At 51.7% G+C, this 22790-nt stretch overlaps 1 non-coding gene across 1 annotated transcript; it reads right to left on the bottom strand.

Moving 5' to 3' along the window:
- Positions 1–7860: 7860 nt before the first annotated feature.
- TRNAM-CAU (transfer RNA methionine (anticodon CAU)) lies at positions 7861–7933 on the bottom strand. Its single transcript has one exon. It is a non-coding gene; the product is annotated as a tRNA-Met (tRNA).
- Positions 7934–22790: the final 14857 nt, after the last annotated feature.

The raw sequence follows: 22790 nt of genomic DNA, 5'->3' as shown, positions 1-22790 counted from the left end.
ATCTGCTTCAGTGGATATAGTAGAAGCGATATTGCCTAAATAACACCTGGCTTTTTTCAAAACCAGCAATAGCCACAAGAGGTCCCAGAATCGTCTGAGATTGCCTCCAGCTGACAAAGGGGCCCATTTTTCAGCTAGGAATTCAACTTCTTTGTTCCATTTTCTCTGCTTTGAGTCTCTTTCCGCTTGTCTCAGGTAGTGTGGCGAGCAAACGCGCAGGTGGGTGAGATAATATCTTTGACTGGGCCAGCTTCTGTTGGGGACAAAGACAAGCTTTTCTGGGACCTGCATGGCTACAACTATGTAGCAAATGCTCATAAGCCATGAATTAGTTCTTCTTTCACACTGGAATGCATCACTTTTGGTGTGACACCAAGAAATTATTTATTAGCCCGTATAACCGTTTCTTCTCCACATGTTGAGATTATCTTTCGCCTGTAATGCCATCACGTATTAAAATTCCAAATGGCCAATTAGCAAGCACCAAAATAAAGAACAGCCAATTATTAATCTGCCTCACCCCTAGCCCTGCCCAGGATCTCTGCATTGGTTTAGGAAATATTTTCACATACATATTTGCAAATTGGGAAGTTTTAAATTGTGTCAGCTTCCGTCTAGAAAGAGAGAGTGGTAAGCTAAATTGCTCCAACACAGATTTCCCCATCTATGTGAAAGAAAGAATTAGAAAGAAGTAAGGAAAGTGAATCCAAGGTAAATGATTCTGACCTTTCCTTTGAAATGCTCGGTGCAATAAATCAGTGAATATTCCCATAAGTAAACTCCCGTAAGTGACAGAAAAGAGGGCATAGGAAAAGGCTGTCAAATGTTGTGTTAAACTTTAATTCATGAGCAAAATTGTGTGGCCATTAAATTACAACCCTAAAATATCGTCAAAGGAAAGAAAAAGGAACAAAAAGTGTGGGAAATACGGGTGTATTTCAGCAAAGGGCTTGGAATGGAGGAAGACCAAAACTGATCAGTCAGGGGAAAAGGCACTGTTTCTGCCTAGTTTTAAACCAGGGATATTTTACGTGTGAAGCAAACATGATAACCACCACACTACACTACAATCTGTGACAGAAACGAATTGTACCAATTTGCCCTTCTCACAATGAGGCCAAAACGCAGGCAAATCTCGTAAGCAAGAAACCTCACATCCACTCCACTTCTCCATGGACATTTCCCTGCCAGCTCCTCGGGAGCAACCAACAAGACAAGAAACCAAAATGCAGTAAAATCCAGGGCACGTTTCCCACCACAGGTTTCACTGACTGCGAAGGGTCATGTAGAAATGTTTTGCCTTTTCATACCTGAAGACTTGGTTATTCTCTCCTTCCCTGAACTGGAATGGAAAGCAAGGAGATAGGTGTGAGAACAAGCACTCCTAAGCAAAGGAAACAAGACACCCAGCATATAACCCATCAGCAGGAGATTAAAACCTGGGCTACACTACACAGTTAGGCCCGCCGACAGCATTTTACGTTGTCCTAATTACCTCACGGTGCACACTACAGCCTTGTCCCATCTATGTAAGTGCCCTGCTACACCCACATGGTAACTCCAGCTCCTCAAGAGGCACGGGGATTGTGTTGGGGTCGTTAGGACAACCCAGTATCTGTGTAGACACTGCCTTACTCACAGGGGCTTCTGGCTGTCTTGCCAATGTCATGGCTTCTGGCTGGCTCCCTTCATGGCTGCCCTCCGCTCCCTGATCCCAGCGGGGCTGCACCTGCCTGGCTCCTCGCAGGGCTGCTGCACGAAAGCTCCTGGCTCCCAGCGCAGGGAGCCGAGAAGCCTGAGCCCTTGGCCCCCGCCCCCACTCCTGGCTGGGAGCAGGCAGGCAAGAAGCCCAGGTGGCCGGCTCCCACTCCAGGGAGGAGGTGGGGAGTCAAGAGCCCAGGGGGCAGCTGGGCTCCCAGTGGGTAGCTGCATGGAGTGAAGAACCCCGTTTCTGAGCCCCCCCACACTGCCCCTCTTCATTCGGTGGAAGCACTCCTGGTGAAGACACACTCCGCCGAGAGAAGGAGGGGAGTGGGGACAAACTCAAATTAAGCTTCCGCTTCCTCCATCACGATCACAAGAGCAACGGAAAGAAAACTCAAGAGGAACAATCTCCTCTTCTTTCATGCGCCCCCATCACAACCCTCCCTGCTTTGTTTTCTGCCTGCATTTCCTTTTGAAACTGCAATGGCTGCTGTAGAAAACGATCATGTCTCTGAATTCACAGCAACATCCTGAGGATGATAAAAGTATGAAGGAATTCACGGTCCTTTATGACATAATAATAATTAATAATAATAATTAATACATTATTATTTGTATTGCAAGATTAATCTTTCCGTTTTGCAGATTCAGCTCCACATTGATTCTTGTTGCTCTTTGCAATGTATCTATCTATCTTGGCAACAGTATTTGCTGTTGTTTCAGGTGGAGCACTCAGCGTGTTATGTTTTTCTGACAATCTGTGTCTCGAAAATTCTAGCCAATATGCCTGGAACTTCCAAGAACCGTCAAAGTATGAAGGAATTCCAGGTCCTTTTTTATATTACCATTTATCAGTCGTTATTATTTGTAGAGCAAAGATTAATCTTTCATTTTTTTAGATCCAGCTCTACGCTGATTCTTGTTGCTATTTGCCATGTATCTATAGCTATCTCGCTATAAAGGCAACCGGTTTTTGCTCTTGTTTCTTTGTATTTGTACACTGCAACTTTTCAGCCCAAGCCACATGACCCTGATTCATGTGACACCAGCCAGCCATGGGTGATTCACTGCACTGTAGACATATCCCAACGTTATGTCTCTACAGCGATTCAAACACCCAGGGCACCTGTCTCAGATCCCGGGGCAGCTGACTCAGGCTTCTGGGGCTGCAGCTGCAGGGCTATAAAATGACAGTGGAGACAGATGGGCTTGAGCTCAATCTCTGAGGTCCCATGAGGGGTGAGGGTTTCCAAACCCAGGCTTCAGCAGGAACACCAGTATCTGCACCCCACTTTTCAGCCCCACAGCTTGAGCTCCAGAAGCCCACATCAGGTGACCCAGGCCAGCCCTGCTGCCATCTTTATCCCGGGAGAGAGGGACTCTACGGGGACGTCTCCATTGCAGTGTCAGCCCAGGGGTGGCAGGCTGTGTTCAAAGCAGCACCCTGGAAGCCCCATAGTCACCACTCTCATAGAATTAAGGTACGATTTGTACAGAGTTGGCCTGGTGAGCTATCATTGTAAAAGTCATGATCTGTTGAAGGCTAATACCTGGGTGGATGGTGTGTGCTAGGCTTGTCTGGGAAGTGGTGAAGTTTTGCTCTGGGTGCGTCACTGAAATATGTGATGAGGCTGGGAAATGGCCACCGCCAGCCTTTCCGGTGTGACGCTGGAGGAGCCAGACTCGCTGCTGGCCCAGTGAAGGTATCCACGCTCCCAAGGACTCTCCCAGGAACCGTGTACAATGCGGACTCCTCCGAGACAGCCCGGAGACAATGGACACTGCTTGACTCACATCAAGGCAGAGGAACTTCCTAACAAGTTGGAAGAAATTATGAAAGAGGGGAAGAGACGTCATGACTTGGCCTCTCTCCCCCGCAATTCAACACCTTGCAACACATCTGGAGGACAAAGACTGAACTGAAATAATTCAGAGATCAGAAGAGAAGAATAATAATCCATTCAAATCAACGTCCCCAAACAGACTAGTATTGGTTTCTCAGGAGAAAACTTTCCATGTGGGGGATTTTGTTTTCCCACTCAGACCTTGCCAAGGGAAGCAGAGAGAAAATCTTTGACTTGCCTCCTTCAGAACGCTTGGCCTAGACACTCTAGCTGTGGGTCACTGTCGTGCCCTTGCTGAGAACAGGGGCATTTTAATAATTTGCAGAGGTCCCAGGGTGTTTGGGGGAGATTATGAGGCTATTACCTTTTGAGATAAAAGCTAAGAAATACAGAACGAGACAATTCTTTCATACATCTGGCCTTTAGACATATTTCATTTAAAGCAGGGGGTCTAACATGCTGTGAGAAAGTGGAAATGTTGGAAGCTCAAATAATTCCGTTTTTTCTAGGTCTTGTGCGTGTGTAAATGGCACAACATGTTAATTTATAAGCACCTCGTTCTTAACTTCATTAAATATTATGTGGTGTATTAACTATATCAAGTGGGTTGTACAACACAATGACTTTTCCATGCGTTGCCCAAAACATATTTTTAGTGTTATTTACATGCACCGAACTCCTTGAACATAAAGTTGTTTATTTCATTCCTGTGCAGTGTGTTGGTAGCTCAGTTAATTGAGTTTATTGTCACTCTGTGTGTGTGTGAGGTACAACACGATAATTTAGTGATGCTGAAAACGTTCCCTTCTCCCTCTGGAACTGCCTTGGAATCACCTTCCCTTTGTAGATTAATCTACTCCTGTCAAGGTTCCTCCCCCAGTCTGAACTCTAGGGTACAGATGTGGGGACCTGCATGAAAAAAACCTCCTAAGCTTATCTTTACCAGCTTAGGTCAAAACTTCCCCAAGGTACAGAATATTCCCCCCCTTGTCCTTGGACTGGCCGCTACCACCACCAAACTAATACTGGTTACTGGGGAAGAGCTGTTTGGATGCGTCTTTCCCTCCAAAATACTTCCCAAAACCCTGCACCCCACTTCCTGGACAAGGTTTGGTAAAAAGCCTCACCAATTTGCCTAGGTGACTACAGACCCAGACCCTTGGATCTTAAGAACAATGAACAATCCTCCCAACACTTGCACCCCCGCCTTTCGTGGGAAATGTTGGATAAAAAGCCTCACCAATTTGCATAGGTGACCACAGACCCAAACCCTTGGATCTGAGAACAATGAAAAAGCATTCAGTTTTTTACAAGAATACTTTTAATAAAAAATAGAAGTAAATAGAAATAAAGAAATCCCCCCTGTAAAATCAGGATGGTAGATATCTTACAGGGTAATTAGATTCAAAAACATAGAGAACCCCTCTAGGCAAAACCTTAAGTTACAAAAAAGATACACAGACAGAAATAGTTATTCTATTCAGCACAATTCTTTTCTCAGACATTTAAAGAAATCATAATCTAACACATACCTAGCTAGATTACTTACTAAAAGTTCTAAGACTCCATTCCTGGTCTATCCCTGGCAGAAACCAGCATACAGACAGCCCCAGACCCTTTGTTTCTCTCCCTCCTCCCAGCTTTTGAAAGTATCTTGTCTCCTCATTGGTCATTTTGGTCAGGTGCCAGCGAGGTTACCTTTAGCTTCTGAACCCTTTACAGGTGAGAGGAGCTTTCCCCTGGCCAGGAGGGATTTCAAAGGTGTTTACCCTTCCCTTTATATTTATGACAACTCCTGTGTCTGTATGAGGAAAATATCGTTTCTATGAAAAAACTCATTGTTTATTTAAAAGGACTGACACCAAACGGCCACACTATGGGGATACAACACCATGAGTAAGAACAGGAGGACTTGTGGCACCTTAGAGACGAACAAATTTATTGGAGCATAAGCTTTCGTGAGCTACATCAGATGCATGCAGTGGAAAATACAGTGGGGAGACTCCTATACACAGAGAACATGAAACAATGGGGGTTACCCGACACACTGTAACGAGAGTGATCAGGTAAGGTGAGCTATTACCAGGAGGAGAGCCGGGTGGGGTGGGGGGAACCTTTTGTAGTGATCATTGGAATTAATTTGCAAACTGGATACAGATAACTTAGGCTTGAATAAAGACTGGGAGTGGATGGGTCATTACACAAAGTAAAACTATTTCCCCATGTTTATTTCCCGCCCCCACTGCTCTCACATGTTCTTGTCAACTGCTGGCAATGGCCGACCTTGATTACCACTGGAAATCAGAGAAAAAAAGACGAGAGCAGAGTGGTTTCTAGACACCCACCCATCCATCTAACACAGACACACAGACTTTTCTAAGGCATTAACTTTTCCTTCTCCTTTATGATTCTTTAATGTCTCTGGAAATACCAATTCCTAGAGGCCCCTTTCACAGAGCAAACAACCACAGAGCAATGAGAAAGCTGGGGGCTGCCAGGTTGTTGAGGGCAAGTCTTGAAAGGGATGCCCAAACAATCCAGCTGGATCCCCGGCAACCAGATGTGGGGATTAGCTGCACAGCTGTGGCTGCTGCTCTGAGGGGAGCGGCATAAACTACCTGCCTGTGGATGCAGCCCACCAGCTGGTTCTCCTGGGGCAGATGGTGAGTGGTTGGGCAGGGATGCTGCACCGGCTGGGGTCTGAAATATGAACAGGGGTCTAAGGAACCTCAGCATCACAGTCATCAGGAGTCCAAGCTGCTTGGGGTGAGCTTGTGGGCAATGGCCCAACTGGATTGTTTGTGCATCCCTTTCGCCACGTCCCTTGTGATCCACCAGGGCTTGCAGCACCATGGAAGAGTACCCCTTGCGGTTTATGTAGTGGCCGCCCCGCTGTTCCGGGGCCGAGAGAGGGATATGCGTTATGTCTATCGCCCCGCCGCAGTCAGGGAACCCCAGCGCATGAAAGCCATCCACACTGGTCTGCACATTTCCCAAAGTCACGACCCTTGATAGCAGCTGATCAATGATTGTGTTGGCTATTTGGATCACAGCAGGCCCCACAGAAGATTTGCCCACTCTAAACTTATTCCCGACTGACCGCTAGATGTCGGGCGTTGCAAGCTTCCGCAGGGCTATGGCCACTCACTTCTGAACTGTGAGGGCGGCTCTCATTTTGGTGTCTTTGCACTTCAGGGAAGGAGACAGCAAGTCGCAAAGCTCCATGAAAGTGGCCCTTACGCATACAAAAGTTTCTCAGCCACTGGGAATCATCCCACACCTGCAACGCGATGAGGCCCCAGCAGTCTGTGCTTGTTTCCTGGGCCCAGAATCGGCGTGCCACGGCATGAACCTGGCCCAGCGCCACCATGATCTCCCAATTGCCACACGCCGTGCCATCTTTGTCCATGTCCTCATCAGTATAGTAATCGCACGGTCGTCGTTTCCTCGCCTCATTTTGCAGGGACTGCACATACTGCTGGATAATGCGCGAGGTATTTACAATGCTTAAAACTGCAGCGGAGATCTGAGCGGGCTCCATGGCGCCTGCACGGGTAATCCTGGAAAACGGGCGCGAAATGTAGGAGAGCAGAGTGACAGGGGAAGAGGTGCTGTTTGGTTCGTGGTAGCCGAAGAAAGGCGGGAAATGGTTGTCTTCCGTGGTTTTCACGGAGGCGGGAGCCCAGGACAGACAACCCGGAGAAGCTCGGAAGCGTGGCACCAGTGGGAGAGCAGAGTTGGAGGCAGAAGAGTTCGATGAGGAAGAGAAAGAGCAGATAGTAGAGATTACATTGGAAGGGAAGAGGAAATGAGAGGCGGATTCATAGTTGCAGGAGAGCAAGCTGTGCACCGTCTGCTGAAAGCAGTATGGCGTCTGCATGCCAAAAAGGCGTGAAACGATTGCTCGCCATAGGTTCCTGATGACATGCACCAGAAACACCCGCAAGAATGTTTTTGCCCCATCGTGCACTGGGAGCGTTACCCAGAATTCCAGTGGGCGGCGGGAACTGCGGGAACTGTGGGATAGCGACCCACGGTGCACCCGCTCCGCCGTTCGATGCTAGCCTCAGTACTGTGGATGCACTCTGCTGAATTCATGCGCTTCAGTGGGGACACCGAAGCCTGAATGTCTAAAATAGCTCCCGAAATTTCGAATCGAATAATTTTGAACTAATTTCATACTGTACACGTACCATTAGAAAAGTCTGTGTGTGTGTGTTAGATGGATGGGAGGGTGTCTAGAAACCACTCAGCTCTAGTCTTTTTTTCTCTGATTTACGTTAGAAAATCAGAAGCAGGGAGCAAGAAGAGTTGCCTTCTCTGAGGCTTGAACTCAGGACCTTCAGATTATGAGACTGATGCGCTGCCCACTGCGCTAAGAAGGCTTGGAAGAGCTTTAGGCTCGGTGCTTATAGAACCAGCTGAGCAGCGGGGAACCAGCTGAGCAGCAAACAGCAGGACTTTGCCTGGGAGTTCACCTGGAGTGAGCCCACTGAGGCTTAAACCCTAACGACTTCTCTGAGGAATTACTGCATCTCTGGAGGAAGTTCATAGTAGGAAGGTAATATGGATGGGGAGTGTTCAACTGTTGTGACCTGCACTGGATGTGCCATCTTTGTCTTTCTTCCAGAGGACAGAAGCGACTTTGTACGAAGTGCAAGCTGGTCTCCATATTGGAAGAGAAGGTTCAAGGTCTGGAGCAACAGGTATCGACCCTGCGTTGCATAAGAGAAACTGAAGATTTCCTGGACAGACGTCAGGATATGCTTCTATGGGCACAAGGTTCTGAAGATTCAGAGCAGGCTGCGCAGCAGGGACAGGAGGACTGTGAAGAAATCTGCCAACATGTGACCTCCAGAAGAAGTCCATGGACCAGCAAAGCGGACACAGGTAAGTAACCATTTTCATGTTCTCTCCACAGGTACCATTGCAGGGAGTGACCCAGATGATACGTCTGGGGGAAGGGAGCAGAAGGAGACTCCACCAGTTGAAAGGCATGAGATGCACTGTCCTAGGGTTGGGGGTTCCACGACCATCACTCCCAAGAGAAGGAGGTGGGTGGTGGTGGTCGGGGACTCTCGCCTCAGGAGGACTGAGTCATCTATCTGCCACCCTGACCGGGAAAACAGAGAAGTCTGCTGCTTGCCGGGGGCTAAGATTCGCGATGTGATGGAGAGACTGCCGAGACTCATCAAGCCCTCGGATCGCTACCCCTTCCTGCTTTTCCATGTGGGCACCAATGATACTGCCAAGAATTACCTTGAGCGGATCACTGCAGACTACGTGGCTCTGGGAAGAAGGATAAAGGAGTTTGAGGTGCAAGTGGTGTTCTCGTCCATCCTCCCCGTGGAAGGAAAAGGCCTGGGTAGAGACCGTCAAATCGTGGAAGTCAAGGAATGGCTACACAGGTGGTGTCGGAGAGAAGGCTTTGGATTCTTCAACCATGGGATGGTGTTCCAAGTAGGAGGAATGCTAGGCAGAGACGGGCTCCACTTAACGAAGAGAGGGAAGAGCATCTTCGTGAGCAGGCTGGCTAACCTAGTGAGGAGGGCTTTAAACTAGGTTCACCAGGGAAAGGAGACCAAAGCCCTGAGGTAAGTGGGGAAGCGGGATACCGGGAGGAAGCACGAGCTGGAGCGTGTGAGAGGGGAGGGCTCCTGCCTCATACTGAGAACAAGGGGCGATCAGCGGGTTATCTCAAGTGCCTATATACAAATGCACAAAGCCTGGGACACAAGCAGGGAGAACTGGAGATCCTGGCAAAGTCAGGGAATTATGATGTGATTGGAATAACGGAGACTTGGTGGGATAACTCGCATGACTGGAGTGCTGTCATGGATGGATATAAACTGTTCAGGAAGGAGAGGGAGGCCAGAAAAGGTGGGCGAGTTGCACTGTATGTAAGGGAGCAGTATGACTGCTCAGAGCTCCACAATGAAACTGTAGAAAAACCTGAGAGTCTCTGGATTAAGTTTAGAAGCCTGAGCAACAAGAGTGATGCAGTGGTGGGAGTCTCCTATAGACCACCAGACCAGGGGGATGAGGCTTTCTTCCGGCAACTCGCAGAAGCTACAAGATGGCACGCCCTGGTTCTCATGGGCGACTTCAATCATCCTGATATCTGCTGGGAGAGCAATACAGCGGTGCACAGACAATCCAGGAAGTTTTTGGAAACTGTAGGGGACAATTTCCTGGTGCAAGTGCTGGAGGAACCGACTAGGGGCAGAGCTCTTCTTGACCTGCTGCTCACAAACCGGGAAGAATTAGTAGGGGAAGCAAAAGTGGATGGGTACCTGGGAGGCAGTGACCATGAGATGGTCGAGTTCAGGATCCTGACACAAGGAGGAAAGGAAAGCAGCAAAATACGGACTCTGAACTTCAGAAAAGCAGACTTTGACTCCCTCAGGGAACTGATGGGAAAGATCCCCTGGGAGAATAACATGAGGGGGAAAGGAGTCCAGGAGAGCTGGCTGTATTTTAAAGAATCCTTATTGAGGTTACAGAGACAAACCATCCCGATGTGTAGAAAGAATAGTAAATATGGTAGGCGACCAGCTTGGCTTAATAGAGAAATCCTTGCTGATCTTAAACACAAAAAAGAGGAAGATTGGACAAATGACCACGGATGAGTATATAAATATTGCTCAGGCATGCAGAAGTGAAATCAGGAAGGCCAAATCACACCTGGAGTTGCACCTAGCGAGCGAAGTTAAGAGTAACAAGAAGGGTTTCTTCAGGTATTTTGGCAATAAGAAGAAAGCCAAGGACACTGTGGGCCACTAAATGACACTAAAGGACACAAAATGAGAGAGGCAACCTAGTGACAGAGGATGTGGAAAAAGCTAACGTACTCAATGCTTTTTTTGCCTCTGTCTTCACGAACAAGGTCAGCTCCCAGACGACTGCACTGGGCAGCACAGCATTCGGAGGAGGTGGCAAGCCCTCTGTGAAGAAAGAAGTGGTTCGGGACTATTTAGAAAAAGTGGACGTGCACAAGTCCATGGGGCCAGATGAGCTGCATCCGAGAGTGCTAAAGGAATTGGCGGATGTGATTGCAGAGCCATTGGCTATTATCTTTGAAAACTCATGGCGATCGGGGGAAGTCCTGGAAGATTGGAAAAAGGCTAATGTAGTGCCCATCTTTCAAAAAGGGAAGAAGGAGGATCCTGGGAACTACAGGCCAGTCAGCCTCACCTCAGTCCCTGGAAAAATCATGGAGCATGTCCTCAAGAAATCAATTCTGAAGCACTTAGAGGAGAGGAAAGTGATCAGGAACAGTCAGCATGGATTCACCAAGGGCAAGTCATGCCTGACTAATCTAATTGCCTTCTATGACGAGATAACTGGCTCTGTGGATGAGGGGAAAGCAGTGGACATGTTGTTCCTTGACTTTAGCAAAGCTTTTGACACGGTCTCCCACAGTATTCTTGCCAGCAATTTAAAGAAGTATGGTCTGGATGAATGCACTATAAGGTGGATAGAAAGCTGGCTAGATTGTCGGGCTCAACGGGTAGTGATCAATGGCTCCATGTCTAGTTGGCCGCCGGTATCTAGCGGAGTGCCCCAAGGGTCGGTCCTGGGGCCGGTTTTATTCAATATCTTCATTAATGATCTGGAGGATGGTGTAGATTGCACTCTCAGCAAATTTGTGGATGACACTAAACTGGGAGGAGTGGTAGATATGCTGGAGGGTAGGGATAGGATACAGAGGGCCCTAGACAAATTGGAGGATTGGGCCAAAAGAAATCTGAGGAGGTTCAACAAGGACAAGTGCAGAGTCCTGCACGTAGGATGGAAGAATCCAATGCACCGCTACAGACTAGGGACCGAATGGCTTGGCAGCAGTTCTGCAGAGAAGGACCTAGGGGTGACAGTGGACGAGAAGCTGGATATGAGTCAGCAGTGTGCCCTTGTTGCCAAGAAGGCCAATGGCAAGTTGCAGTGGGGGAGGTTTAGATTGGATATTAGGAAAAACTTTTTCACTAAGAGGGTGGTGAAACACTGGAATGCATTACCTAGGGAAGTGGTGGAATCCCCTTTCTTAGAAGTTTCTAAGGTCAGGCTTGACAAAGCCCTGGCTGGGATGATTTAGTTGGGGTTGGTCCTGCTCTGGGCAGGGGGTTGGACTAGATACCTCCTGAGGGCCCTTCCAACCCTGATCTTCTATGATTCTATGACCCTCCTCCAGGAGTGACAGAGCCTGGCATGTGCTGGAAGAAGCGGGGAGCTCTGGTGCCCACAGACCCGTCCTGGCAGCTTTCTCAGCAGCAAAGAAATCAATTCTCCCTGCCCCTGAGCAACCCATCCACAGCTAGTGGCAGCATTGGTGGGGGGTCCCAAGCTTTGCACCAACATCCACATTTCAGACCTTCCTCTCATGGCACTTTCCATGTGAATTAGGACAAGCAAGCTGGTGTAGCTCCATGGGGTAATAGAAACCAGGGCTGCAGGGAAGGCTTGAACTCACAACCCCAGCAATATTTCCCTTTGCACTAACCACTTGCACCCCTGCAGGGGCTCCTTGGACAGCGCTGGGAAGTCGGCCGTGATCCGTCTCTGTGGTTCGCACCTTTGCCTGGCAATTGAAAGGCTGCCGGTTCAAACCTCACTCAAGGTGTGGCTTTCCAGCAATGAGACTCCAGTCCATTTTAACAGGAAGAAAATCTCCTCTATTCTGGTTTAGCCCCATTTGACTCCTTCTGCCCGTCTTCTTCCTCCCCCATTGGTCCCTTTCCTTCCCCATTGGGGCCATGCAGAGGGGAGCCCCAGTCAGTGTCTGTCACCAAGAGTCTGTATCCCATAAGGGGAGGGAGGGGTCGCTGTAAAGCATTGATAATGGGTGGGGGAGGGGTGTGCGTGGTTAGGGGGAGAAAGTCTGGAGAACTAACAGTGGGGCCCAGAGAGATTTCCCCACAGACTGGGGAGATCCCCTGCTGCCCACCATCACCCAGCTCTGGGAAGAACAACTTGGGATTGCTTGGGGAAGCCACCTTTAAAAACACAAGTGTTCCATGCTAGTTACATTTTAATAAGATCAAAGCCTCCTCAAACCCAGTGTCACAATCACTGGGACGACTTTGTCCTGACATTTTACCGGCCGCAGCCACAAAGCAAGTCAAATTACGGCTCCCGTTCGGCGTCAAGGCCCACAGACGAACCCAGAGGCTTTTCGTTCCTCAGGTTCTGCCGTCATTTCATTGCTGGCCTGTTCCGAGATTCATCGTTGTGCAAAGCAGCGTCAGGCCCTGAAACTGGACGAGCCCAGAGCAGAGGCTGCCTTCATTGAACCTTCCAAAAACCAACCCGCCAAAACGTGGATTAGCACCCATACTCCTCCAGCCGCAGGGGAGGCGCCTCATCTGGGCCCCTGGTGCCCATGCTCCAGCAACATAAGACCACGGGGGCCTGGCTCCACCCAAGTCCGGGGGCCGGTGTCTCCCCCAGCCCCGCCTGCTGCCCCCGGGCAATTTAAAAGGGCCCGGGGACCCCCACCGCCATCACCGGCAGCACAAGGGGGCTAAGGTGGCTTCCTGCCCACCCTCGCTCCGTGTAACCCTTCTGCCCATCAGAGTTGGCAGCAACAAGGGCCGGGTTCAATATCTAGGGGATCCATTCCAATAACACGATGCAAACCGGCTCGAGCCCCCACCCAGTGACCTGGGACAAATATGTACCACCCCCGCTGGGCGCCTCCCAGAGGCAATCCTTCCCCTCTCGCAAGCACCTAGTCTGAGTGTAGCAAAAAGCCTTTTAATAACAGAGAGAAACAATGTGGCATTATGTTGGGGAAACACCACCAACAGGATTCATAACACAACCCACGAGCAAAAAAAACCCACCCCAAGCAAATTGGGGCATGCCCTTTCCCTTTGGTTCTTGAGTCCAGCAACCCCAAATCACCCAAAGTCCCAAAAGTCCAATGACCCGAAAGTCTCTGTCCCTGGTCAGGGCAGCCCCAAAGTTCAAAAGTTTATCTGCAGAGCTTTACCTCCCAACCTGGGTGGAGATGGGGGCGGGGGTAAAAGCCACCTTACATGATCTGAAACTGACCGCCCCACAGCTCCATAGGCCTCCGCTCCACCAGCCGTCCCATGAACTGCTCCACCAGCCTGTCCACGAGGCACTCCAGCCGTCCCGCAAACTTCTCCACAATAGATTTTCAGGCTCCCCCACTACTGAACACAACGCTCAGTGATTTCGGCTCTTACTCAGTTCAGCTCTTTGGTGAAGTCAGCTTGTAGTAGGGGAGCCTCAGTGCTGGGACACCATTAGCCCGAAATGAGCTTCGCAGCCTGTAACTAGAGTCCTAACGGAATCAAAATTAGCTCTGAGATTCCACAGTGGAGAGAAAAGGAAGAGCAATTAGCATGTAAGTCCATCACCAAGGGACCCATGGCACCAAATATTAATACTTACCCCCAACCTCTCTCAATTCACAGCATTTTGGAACCCATGACCCTTGCCTAGCGAGTGCTACTTAGTTGATGGTGAGTCCCTCCATCATAACAAAAGGCCAAGGACAGTTCCCAGCACAGTTCCCATAATCAGGGTAATAACAATTTATTCTTCCTGCCCCAATAACAGAGACACTGGGGATCCCACAGCAGCCAAAGTGACCATTTGGGCAGCTATGGTCTCGTTCTAGGCGGGGTGGGTGTGCCTATGCAAATGAGATCGGCCCCTGAAGTTCTTTTCCACAACTTGCCAGACCTCACCACCAGATGTCAGGGTGAGGTTCACCCTGACACTGCTTACACTCCGTGTGGCCTGCCAGTCTCGGAAGCGGCTGGCGCGTCCCTGCAGCCCCGGGGGTGGGGGGATCTCCACACGCTGCCCCCGCCCCGAGGGCCGACTCTGCCATCTGTGGCAATGGGAGCTGCTGGGGTGGTGTCCGTGGGCAGCGATGGGCAGAGACCCCCCACCTAGGAGCTGCTGCCAGAGGGGGGTGTGGGTCGCTTTTGGGAGATCCCTGAGGTAAGAGCTGCACCCTCATTCTCTCCCGCACCCCAAGCCCCAGCCCAGACCCCAACCCCCTGCACCCAAACTCCCTCCCAGAGTCCACCCCCTGCACTCCCTCCTCCACCCTATCCCCATGCCCTAGCCTAGAGCCCACACCCCACACCCAAACTCCCTCCCAGAGCCTGCGCCCGCACCCCCTCCTGCACCCCAACCCCCAACCCCAACCCAGATCCCGCACCCAAAGTTCCTCCCACAGGCCTCCCCCCACACCTGCTCTCGCACCCCAACCCTCTTCCCCAGTCCAGAGCCCACCCCCTGCACCCAACTCCCTCCCAGAGCCCGACCTGCACCCTCTCCTGCACCCCAACCCCCTCCCCCAGCCCAGAGCCCACACCTGAACTCCCTCCCAGAACCTGGCCACCCCACCCATTCCTGCACCCAATGCCCTGCCCCAGCCAAGACCCCACACCTGCACCCAAACTGCCTCCCAGAGCCTGTACCCCTCACCCCCTCCCACACCCTAACCCCCTGCCCCAGCCCAGAGCCCACACCACACATCCAATTCACTCCCAGAGCCTGCCCCCACACCTGCTCCTGCACCCCAACCCCCTGCCCCAGCCCAGACCCCGCACCCTTCATTCCCTCCTGCACCCCAACACCCTGCCGCAAACCAGAGCCCACACCCAAACTCCCTCCCAGAGCCCAACCCCTTTCCCTCTCCCTCCCATACCCAAACTCCCAGAGCCTTAGGCAGATGTGGGGGGAGGTGGACGGGGAGGCAGGACTTGGTCCCATTCTGGAAACCACCAAAAATTGTAGAAACCTGCCGCCCCTGTCCAGCCCAACCTTCTGCGGGTGCCCCTCAGGCCCCACCCGTGCAGGGTTTGAAGCTTGCATTGCTTAAATTCCAGGACGCTGGGGGACTTCAGCTCCCCTTTCTCCAGTGGGAACCTTCAGCCCACTCCCAACCAGATTCTTGTCCATGGCATGACTGTCGGGGGGCTGAGCCCCTCTTTGTCTTTTCTCTCTGGGACAGGCCAGGGTACCTAGAACTGGGGTATCTGAGCACCCAGGACCTTCTATGGAGATGCCCTTCCCCTTCCCCTTCTGTGGTCCCATCTGTCATTGACTCCAGCCTGTTTTCTATCCATCATCAGCACCATCCCAAGCCAGCTGCACCCGCCTCAAAAAGACAGTGTCCCCTGATGGGTGTAAATCATAGAATCATAGAATATCCTCATTTACACATTTCTTTGGCAGTCATGACAGGAGACAAAGGGTTTCTATTCCCAACTTGAAGGCAAGGAGTGCATTAGGGGCAACTCCAAGGGAAAGACTATTGATGGAGATCTCAATCTAAATTCTACACGAGTTTTGTTATCTTCCCTTTTGGTTCTATCCCTGGAAATTCCCCCCGACTAGTCTGCTGAAAGATAAAATCATCTAAATCTGCCTCCAAAGAACCTGACCGGCTGAAGCAGGAGGAGACCTGAGAGATGGCCACTTTCAAATCAAAAGGGAACGCTGAGACCTGCCTGTTGCCACACCCGCCCCCACCCGTCCCCAGGAGAAGGAGGCACCGACCTGTCGTGTGCGATCTAATGAGCAGGGAAAGAATCTGGGAATTACCTTCTGTAAAAACTCATCCTTTTGTTCCTCAAACACCTGTGGAAATAGCTGATTCAAGAAGTTGCTGACAGAGGGATGGTCCGCGTCTCTCAGCAGCTCCTTGGGTCACCAGCCGTTGTCAACCAAGCCAGTTGGCAGACTGACGGCAGGGCAAGAATGCTGACGCCCAACACTCTTTGCTGTTGGCCTCCGTGACATCACAATCAGCTTGTGCATAAACACACACAGACCCCACCCAGAGAGACACACCCCCACTGAGCAACTCCCCACTCTCCCTCCCAGCACTTCCTGCCCACCCCAGAACAGCTGTTTCATGGAATTGAGGATGCTCCGGGAGGGTCGGTTCGGGGCGGGGACATGGCACACTTGGGGCACTGCATGGGATTCTTCTCTCCTCAGTGCAGGGCTCAGCACTTGTCCTTGCTGAACCTCATCAGATTTCTTTTGGCCCAATCCTCTAATTGGTCTGGGTCACTCTGAACCCTATCCCGACCCTCCAGCGTATCTCCCTCTCCCCCCAGCTTAGTGTCATCTGCGAACTTGCTGAGGGTGCAATCCATCCCATCCTCCTGATCATGCACGAAGATGGTGAAGAAAACCGGCCCCCAGAGTGACCCGTGGGGAAGCGGGGGAGGGGGTGGAGGAGAGGAGGCAGACGGTGAGTGGCAGGGACCCCACAGAGGGGGGTGCAGTGGAGGAGAGGGGGAAATCATCCAGGCAGCGGTGGGCAGTGTGGGCTGGGAGAAGGGGCGAGGCAGATACAGGAAGAGATGGAGCACAGGCGGGGCACTGGGGCCCAGGCACCTGGGGTCTGGTCATCGTTGGCACCAGGAGAGGAGAGAGACAGAGACAGAATGTGTGTGTTGGCCAACATACTAGAGGAGAGAGACAGAAAAACATGGTAGGATAGCAAGCAACTCACCTCCTGGAGTCATCTGTGATGAAGCAGGACTTCATGTTTCCTCTGAATTGTGTGGGGGTGCCTCAGTTTCCCATATGCAGTTCTTAAGGATCTAGGTGGTGGGGTAAGGGTGTATGATCGTTGCAGAGCTCTGGAGGGCAGGTGTGTGCAGGGGTCTGGACACAGAGAATGGCCGACACCCTCTTTCCTGGCACCTGATGCCCTGGGCCCTTCCCCCCTGCGAGGTGAGAGCTAAAGGGTTGGAGAACAAAGGAATCGGGTGCCCTCTTGGCCGGGGACAGGGACAAAGCCCAGAGGAGGAGGGGCTGGGGGGAGTTTCAGTTGGGGGCTGACGGGGTTGTCTGGCTCACTGCCCCCCCGCAAAATGGACCCGGCTGAGGGGTCCTGTTCTCTGCACCTACAAGCTCTGTGTTAGACCATGTCCCTGTCGTCTAATAAACCTCTGTTTTCCTGGCTGGCTGAGAGTCCCGTCTGACTGTGGAGTTGGGGGGCAGGACCCTCTGCCCCCCCCAGGACCCGCCTGGGCGGACTGGCTGTGGGAAGCGCAGGGAGGGGCAGAGGAGGCTGAAGGCTCCGAGGTCAGAGCCAGGAAGGTGGAGCCGGGGGAGCTGTGTGTCCTGCAGACAGGCTGCTCCCCGAGAGGAGACTTCCCCAGAGTCCTGCCTGGCTTCCTGGGGAGCAGTCCCAGAGCATCGCCCGGGGACCCCGGGACATCCTCCTCCTCGATGAAACCTTCTGCTGTGTGCCGTGTTGTGTGTGTCGTGTTGCATGTGTCGTGTGACGTGTTGTGTGTGTGACTTGTGTGTCGTTTTGTGTGTGTGAGATGTGTTTATGTGTGCGTGTTGTGGTCCATGTTGAGTGTGTGTGTGCCATGTTGTATGCTGTGTTGTGTGCGTGTGACGGTGTGTGCTGTGTTGTGTGCCGTTTTGTGTGCATGTTGTGTGTGTCGGTGTCATGTGTTGTGTGAGATTTTTGTGTCTCGTGTTGTGTGCCGTTTTGTGTGTCGTGTGTCATGTTGTTCTGTGTGTGTGTCATGTGTGTGGGTGTGTGATTTTTTGTGAGCTATGTTTTGTGCATCGTGTTGTGTGTGTGTGTCACGTGTGCCGTTTTGTGTGTCATGTGAGGTGTTGTGTGTCGTATTGTGTGTGGGTGTCTGTGTCATGTGTGATTTCTGTGTCATGTCTGCCGTTTTGTGCCTCGTCTCGTGTGTGTGTGTGTGTATGTGTCGGTGTCGTGTATTGTGTGTGATTTTTGTGTGTCGTGTTGTGTGCTGTTTTGTGTGTCATTTTATTTGTGTGTCATGTTGTTTGTGTGTCGGTGTCCTGTGTTGTGTGTGTGTGAGAGACGTGTTTCTGTATGTGTGACGTGTTCTCTCTGTGTGTGTCGGTGTCGCGTTGTGTGTGTGTGTGTGAGTGTCGTCTGTCGTGTTTTGTGTGTGTGATGTTTTGTGTTTGTTGTGTGTGTTGTCTTGGGTGGCCACACAGGGTAAGGCACAAAGCATTCCCCTCATGGAGAAACAGTGACACAACGTGGCCACTCAGGAGTAACACACAAACAATCCCCCCCCAGAGCAACAGTGATGTGTGTGGCCAATTCAGGTCATGCACAAACCATTTCCCTCCTGGACCAACAGTGACACCGGGTGGCCACTTGGAGTAATGCAGAAAGCATTTCCTCACGGAGCAATGGGGACACTGTGTGGCCAATTCAGGTATTGCACAAATCATTTCCCTCCTGGCCCAACAGTGACAGTGGGTGGCTAAACCAGGTATAGCACAAATCATTTCCCACATGGAGCAAGAGTGACACCGGGCGGCCCCTTGGAGTAACACACAAATCATTTCCTCCCGGAGCACCTGTTGCACAAACTGAGTTTAATAATAATAATAAACAACAAATAGTTTCACTAGAAAAGGCAGATTTTCAGTGATGATAAGGGATAGCAAACAGAAGAAGGCAGATTGCTAAGCAAATACAAATACACCCACATACTAAGCCTAAGATCTTAAAGAGACTGGATTCAAGAAGTCATTTCCCATCCTAAATGTCTTTTGGCAACTTGAAGAGTTTCTGTAGCTTAGACTTCCCGTTGTTTCTCTTTACAGACTAGACTCCTGTCTTAGTCTGGACTTCCCCCTTCTCATTCCCGCTCCAACGTCTCCATGGCTCCCGAGACCTCACCTGTGGGAATGCACACCTACCCGTGTCCTACAAAGGGAGACGGCACCAGGAGAGCAGAGGGGAGAGAGCGAGTTGGCGAACACACGAGAAGACGGCGAGTGCGGACGAGGAACTGGCAGCGCCGACCTGGCAGCCGGGTCTGCAGCGGGCAGAGAGCGGAGGCCTGGTTCCGCCTCCTTGGAAAGAGGCCCAAGCGGCTCAGGCCCCTCCTGCCGCGTTCCTCTCCGGCGAGAGCTCCGGCACCATTCCTCGCCAGAGCCGCTGCGAGAGCCGAGCCGGAGCCCTCGCTCCACAGCGCTCGACGGGGGCTGGGAATCTCGCCCTCGGCCCTGCCGCCCTCTTCCCTCCCGCCCACACCGGCCCCACGCGCCGCCCAGAGACCGAGTTCCCCCGACCGTCCCCGCTCCGCTCTCGCCCCCGCGGGGGGTCGTCTCCGGGGTGTGATTTCGGTGTCGTGTCCTCTGCCGTCTTGTGTGTCGTGTGACGTGTCGGTGTCGCGTGTGATTTCGGTGTCGTGTCCTCTGCCGTCTTGTGTGTGTGTGACGTGTTGTATGTCGTGTCGTGGGCGTGTGAGATGTCGTGTGTCAGCGGGTGTCGGCGAGTGTGTGTGTGTGGGTGTGGGCGTATGTTGTGTGTGTGTGGGCGTGTGTGGGTGTCTGTGAGAGACGTCATGTGCTTGTGTGAGACGTCGTGTGTGAGATGTCATGTGTTGGATGTGTGTGTGTGTGAGAGGCCGTGTGTTGTGTGTGTGTCAGTCGTCATGTGTGGTGTGTGTCGGTGTTGTGTGTGCGTGAGACGTTGTGTGTCGTGTGTGTGTGTCGGTGTCGTGTGTGAGAGACGTCGTATATCGGCATGTGAGAGACATTGTGTGTGTCCGTGTGTGTGCGACATCATGTGTCGTGTGTGTGTGTGTGGGAGTGTGTTGTGTGTGTGTGTTGGCGTGTGTGAGAGACGTGATTGTGTGTGTGAGATATTGTGTGTCATGTGGTGTCGTGTGTGTGTGAGAGATGTGGTTGTGTGTGTGTTGTCTTGAGTGTTTTGTTGGTGTGTGTCGTGTTGTGCGCGCGTGAGACGTGTTATGCGTGTGCAATGTGCAGTGTTCGCCTGACGTGCTGTTTATGTGCGACGCGCACTGTGTTGTGTGTGCGACGTGTGACGTCCTGTCTACAACGTGCGGCAGGCTGTGTGCGATGTGTTGTGAGTATAACATGAAACGTGGGGTCTACAACTTGCGATGTGTGATGCACGAGCAACACTCGACGTGCTGTGTGCTACGTGTTGTGCGTGTGACATGTAAAGTACGACATCTTGTGTGTGACGTGCGACGTGCTGTGTGTTTCATGTGCAATGTGTCAGTGTCGTGTGTGTGTGTCTCAGTGTCGTGTGCCATTTTGTGTCGTGTGTCGTGTTGTCTGTGTTGTGTCTGTGACGTAGAGTTTGCGTGCGTGTGACGTGTTGTGCGTGTGCATGTGCGTGGTGCGACCTGTGCGTGACGTGATACGTGCGACATGCAACAAACTGTGGGTCCGACGTTGTGTGTGTGTGACGTACGTGCAACGTGCTGTGTGTCGTTGAGTGTGTGAGTGTGACATGTTGTGGGTCGTGTTGTGTTGAGCGTGTGTGTGTGTGAGACATGTTGTGGGTCATGTGTGTGATGCTTTCCATGTCGTGTTGTGTGTGTGTCTGTGTCGTGTGTTACTTTGTGTGTCGCGTTGTGTGCTGTTTTGTGTCATCGTGTGTGTGTGACGTGTGTGCGTCCGCGCGTTCGCCGTATTGTGCGTGTCCGTGTGGGAAGTGCGAAGTGGGATGGGTCAACTTGCCACCCCCTTCCCCAACACTTTAGCCCCCTGTCGTAAACATGACCCTCCCCCCTTCCCAGGGTGCTACTGACACTAAAACGACCTAAAAGACCCCCGACTTATCACTATTGGCTGCACCCCATTGCCACCCGCACTTCTATGCTGCTGCTGGCCAAACCCTCCCCCCAAAATCTAAACCCCACCCCCTACCCGGAACCCAACTGGAACCCTAACCCCATAACCTGCCCCCCAACTCGAAACCCCTGAACCAAAACTGTAGCCCAACCCTCACCCCAACCCGAACCTCCAGCTCTGAACCCAGCCCCTCGAAGCCTGACACCGCTTTAAGCCAGAGCCCAGTTCCCCATTCCCACTCTGGGCAACAACAGTGCAAACCACCCGCCTGCCCCCCGCCCAGGGATCCTGCTTCTTACCACCCCTTCTTTGGAAATGAACCTTTTCTTCACTTGCATCCCACACACCTTCATTCTCCTTTGAGGGGTTATTTAGTGACAGGGGTCCACACAAGGCAACTCTTTGCTATCACAGCGTAACAGGACACAGAGTCGTGAAAACAGTGCAAACAACATTCCACGAGTTTTCAGGAGGTTCAAACACCCAATACATTTGAACATTGAACAGTCGCTTTGATCTCTACTAACACACACATCCGTTGGCCTGAATACACTCTGACACAAGCTGCTCTTTCAGCGTCACGCCTTGTACAAACATTACTGCAACAGCGTGTAGGGCAGCGTGACCCCCGGGGTCTGTGAGCTGGTTTCAGGGCGTCCGCAGGACCCCGCAGCTTCGCCTCCCCGCCTGTTCCGCCTGTGCTTCCCCGGAGGCATCTCCAGACTGTCAATGCTGCCCGGAGCTTCCCTTCCCTGCCAGGCCTGAGCAACCAGCGCTTGTAACCAGGCCACTCCCAGCCTCCCCGCGGGGAGCGTATGGACACAAACCGGCTGGAGAGCAGTTAGGGCAGGAATCCCTGGAGACTCGGGGAGCATCTTCAGCGGATGAGGGTGACACACCCCACAGGAGCTGAATTTCCCACTCGGGTCTAAGTGGTGCCGTGTGGATGGGGCAGCATGTTTGGGAGGCTCTGTTTGCTGCGGTGGATCCACTGGGGGTTGATGTCGTGGGGGTCGAGTGAAGACCCACTAAATTGACAGCAGAGCGCTCTCCGGTCGCCGTTGGGACTGCGCCGGGAACGGCAGGAGGAAGGGAAGTCGACCGAAGAGCGTCTCCCATCAACCCAGCCCAGTGTAGACACAGCAGTAAGTCGACCGAAGCGACGTCAAATCCAGCTCTGTTATTCACGCAGCGGGAGCAGCGTAACTTAGGATGACTTCCTGCGGTAGGAGAGAGTCATAAATAGAAAGGGAAGGCTAACCACCTTTAAATCCCTCCTGGCCAGAGGAAAAATCCTCTCACCTGTAAAGGGTTAAGAAGCTAAAGGTAACCTCGCTGGCACCTGACCAAAATGACCAATGAGGAGACAAGATACTTTCAAAAGCTGCGGGGAGGGAGAAACAAAGGGTCGGGATCTGTCTGTGTGATGCTTTTGCCGGGGACAGAACAGGAATGGCGTCTTAGAACTTAGTAAGTAATCTAGCTAGATATGCGTTAGATTCTGATTCCTTTAAATGGGTGAGAAAATAAGCTGTGCTGAATGGAATGGATATTCCTGTTTTTGTGTCTTTTTGTAACTTAAGGTTTTACCTAGAGGGATTCTCGATGTTTTGAATC

This window comes from Lepidochelys kempii, unplaced genomic scaffold (genome assembly GCF_965140285.1).
Source record: "Lepidochelys kempii isolate rLepKem1 unplaced genomic scaffold, rLepKem1.hap1 scaffold_29, whole genome shotgun sequence".
Lineage (NCBI taxonomy): Eukaryota > Metazoa > Chordata > Testudines > Cheloniidae > Lepidochelys > Lepidochelys kempii.
Note: the sequence above shows the minus strand (reverse complement) of the source record. Positions and strands in the feature narration are given on the sequence as shown.